This window comes from Macaca fascicularis, chromosome 15 (assembly GCF_037993035.2).
Source record: "Macaca fascicularis isolate 582-1 chromosome 15, T2T-MFA8v1.1".
NCBI lineage: Eukaryota > Metazoa > Chordata > Mammalia > Primates > Cercopithecidae > Macaca > Macaca fascicularis.
Genome location: NC_088389.1, coordinates 94,170,629 through 94,174,674, shown reverse-complemented (window position 1 = coordinate 94,174,674; position 4,046 = coordinate 94,170,629). Strand labels below are relative to the sequence as shown.

General features: G+C 40.7%; 1 pseudogene; it reads right to left on the bottom strand.

The window, feature by feature from the left end:
• Positions 1-681: 681 nt before the first annotated feature.
• On the bottom strand, positions 682-2,090 carry LOC107127592 (heterogeneous nuclear ribonucleoprotein A1-like; annotated as a pseudogene).
• Positions 2,091-4,046: the final 1,956 nt, after the last annotated feature.

The window sequence follows — 4,046 nt, the reverse complement described above, 5'->3', positions numbered from 1 at the left end:
AAGATTTTAAAAAATCCTGTTTGTTTCTTCTTCATAGAAATGGTAGAGTTTTAAAATAAAAAGTGCATTTTTCTTCATAACATTAGTATCTGTCACTATAAGTAACTTGAAAAATCTTCCAAATTGTCAACACCTGAAGTCAATTGTATGTTTCTTTTCAGGTATTACATCATTTATTGATTACACATGATAATGGATGACACACAAGCTTCATTCCCATCTGTAATTTTATCTGGTACCATTATTCAATTTAGATGTATTGCATAGGATGTGCCAACAATCATTTTAATAACCAACAATTCCATGATTTTGCTTTGGTAATCCCTTTTAATGGTGAACTTCAGGTCACAACAGTAACTATCAGTTCAACCACACCAGGGTTTCTAAAGACAATGGTTTCTCCACCCAAGCAGGTTGTATATAAATTCCAAACAGAACCTGGCATGACCCTGAAGGAACTCTAACTTCACACTGTTGGAGAAATTTACCAAGATGGTTTCAGAGCAGACCAACTTTACACAGCACATTAAAAAAAAAAAAAAAAAAAAAAAGACATTTATTCAGCATCCCAATCAGGCTATTATATTTAGCAATCAACAGCATGGGTGAAAAAAAAATCTACATTAAAACCCTTTGTTGGAATGGTTTACACTTTCCACAGAACAGAAACTAAAATAACCTGTTACACAATTAGTCACAAATGCAGTCCTCGAGTTTTTTGCCCATATACATGAGTGTTTGTCTAAAACATGTCTGCTTTGTAGCAGCTGGGCTGCTTGGCCAGCTGTGCTTGGCTGAGTTCACAAATCTGTTGTAACCTGTAGCTTTCCTGTCACTTCTGTGGCTCTCCTCTTCTGCTAAGCTTTGTTTCCTAATTAAAATCTTCTGCCACTGCCATAGCTACTGCTGCAACTGGAACCACCATAGCTACCTTGGTTTTGTGGTTTGGCAAAGTACTGGCCTCCACCACCATAGGGGACAGAGCTTCTGCCTCCAAAGTTTCCTCCCTTCAGGGGTCCAAAATTTGGAGACTAATTGTTGTAATTGTCAAAATCACTGTAGCTTCCACCACCTCCAAAATTGCTTCCATCATTACTAAATCCACTGTAGTCATCCCCACTGCCACCGTATTCACCACCACCATGACTGCCACCAAAGTCACCACGACCGTGGACGTTTCCTCCATGACCAAAGTTGTCATGCCCGCTGAAACCACCTCCAAGACCACCACCAAAGTTTCCAGAATCACTCTTGCTTTGACAGGGTTTTCCTAGCTTCACAGTTGTGGCCATTCACAGTATGCTATTTCTGAATGACAATCTTATCCACAGAGTCATGGTTGTCAAAGGTTACAAAGGCAAAGCCCCCTTCTTTGCCAATGCCTCTGTCAGTCATGATTTCAATCACTTCAATTTTTTCCATACTGTTCAAAATGATCTCTTAGGTGATGTTCTTTAGTATCTTCTTTAATGCCACCAACAAATATATTTTTCACAGTTAAGTGGGCACCTGGTCTTTGAGAATCTTCTCTTGAGGCAACTCTCTTTGGCTCTACAACTCTTTTTTTTTTTGAGATGGAATCTCACTCTGTTCCCCAGGCTGGAGTGCAGTGGTGCAATCTTAGCTCACTGCAAACTCCGCCTCCCGGGTTCACACCATTCTCCTGCCTCAGCCTCCCGAGTAGCTGCAAGTACAGGCGCCTGCCACCACGCCCAGCTAATTTTTTGTATTTTTCATAGAGACGGGGTTTCACCGTGTTAGCCAGGATGGTCTCCATCTCCTGACCTCGCGGTCCGCCTGCCTCGGCCTCCCAAAGTGCTGAGATTACAGGCCTGAGGTTCTACAACTCTTCCATCTACGTTGTGTGGCCTTGCATTCATGGCTGCATCCACCTCCAGAGTGGCATACATGACAAACCCACAGGCCCTGTAGCGCTTGGTGTTTGGATCTCTCATTACCACCCAGTCGGTGAGCGTTCCCCATTGCTCAAAATGGCTCCTCAGGCTCTCACTGGTTGTTTCAAAGCTCAACCCTCCAATGAAGATCTTCCTCAGTTGTTTGAGCTCTTTAGGAGACTCTAACTTAGACATAAAGGCAGGGAGAAGAGAGACTTTGAGGATGCTTCCTTTGTGGCGTCCACGGGCAGGTAGGTTTCTTTAGTTTAGTTTTTTGGTGAATAGTTTTCCCAACATTTTATTATAAATATTATTAAATATACTGAATAATTGAAATAATCAGAAACAACACATTTGCATATATCCACTGTCTTATTGGTTTTTTTTTTTTGAGACAGAGTTTCCCTCTGCTGCCCAGGCTGGAGAGCAATGGGGGGATCTCAGCTCACTGTAAACCTCTGTCTCTTGGGTTCAACCGATTCTCATGCTTCAGCCTCCCGCCTAACTGAGATTATGTGCACAGTGCACCACCACATCCAGCTAATTTTTGTATTTTTAGTAGAGATGGAGTTTCACCATGTTGGCCAGGCTAATCTTGAACTCCTGGCGTCATGTGATCTGCCCACCTTGGCCTCTCAAAGTGCTGGGATTACAGGCGTGAGCCACCACACCCAGCCACCACCATCTAGATTCTAAAATCAGCAATTAATTTGCTTTATTATACATTTATTCAGCCACCTGTTTTTTGATCCCTCTGTCCATCCATTAATCCATCTTTTTTTTTTGAAGCATTTCAAGGCAAGTTGTAGACATCAACATACTTCATTCAATACTTCAGCATGCATATCATTTTTTAGAGTTTAATGTCATGTATATGAGTTTTTCTTGGTAAGATTTTACATATAGTAGATGCACAATCTCTATTTCATTTATTTGTTTATTTATTTATCTATTTATTTATTTATTTATTTATTTATTTTTGGAGACAGATCTCTGTCACCCAGGCTAGAGTGCAGTGGTGCTATCATGGCTCAATGAAGCCTCAACTTCCCAGGCTGAAGTAATCTTCCCACCTCAGCCTCCCAAGTAGCTGTGTCTATAGGTGCAGGCCACTAGGCCTGGCTAATTCTTAAAAAATTTTTTGTAGAGACAGGGTCTCACAGTTTTGCCCAGGCTGGTCTCAAACTCCTGGCCTCAAGTTATCCTCCCACCTTAGCCTCCCAAGTAGCTTAGATTACTGGCATGAGCCACCATGCCCAGCCTCGAGGCACAATCTTAAGTATACCATTCAGTGAATTTTGACAAATGCATAAACTTATATAATCCAAACTCCTGTCAAGATACAGAATATTTATATTTTCCCAGAAAGTTCACTCTCATTCCTTCCCAGAAAGTCTCCACCTATCCATCCCTCAAAAGGCAACCACTACTCTCACATTTTTCAACATGGCTTAGTATAGTACAGTGTGTAAGAGTTTCAGTGTTCCATCACCTCACTGACATTGGTGTTGCCAATCTTTTTATTTTAGACATTCTGATATATTTATAGTAATATATCTTTGACTAATGATTTTGAGCATTTATTTGTGTGTTCATAGCATTCTCATATCTTTATGAAATATTGGTTTAAATCTTTTGCCCATTTTAAACTGTGTTGTCTTTTTTTCTTTCCTCTATTTTTGAGTTGGGATATTATTTTGCCACCCAGGTTAGTGTGCAGTGGCACCATCATAGCTCACTGCAGCTCAAACTGCTGGGCTCACACTATCATCCCGCCCTAGACTCCCAGGTCCTGAGATTACTGGTGTGAGCCACTGCACCCTGATGTCTTTTTATTATTGAGTCGTATTTTTATTTTGGATAATAGTCCTTTCTCAAATATATATATTTGCACCTTTTTCCCAGCCTGTGGCTTACCCATTTACTTTCTTAGCACTGTCTTTTGGTGCAGAATATTGGCTTATCCAGTTATGCAAATCTTTCAAGTATTGACACATTTCATTATACAAAATTAAAACAACATTCATTAATAGCACCACCAATCTCATCAGAAAAGTCTTATGTATTGAAAGGTTATCAAGCTTGTGCTGGCAGACATGTGTCCCAAAATTCTGGTCAGGTGCTATGGCTCATGCCTGTAATCCCAGCACT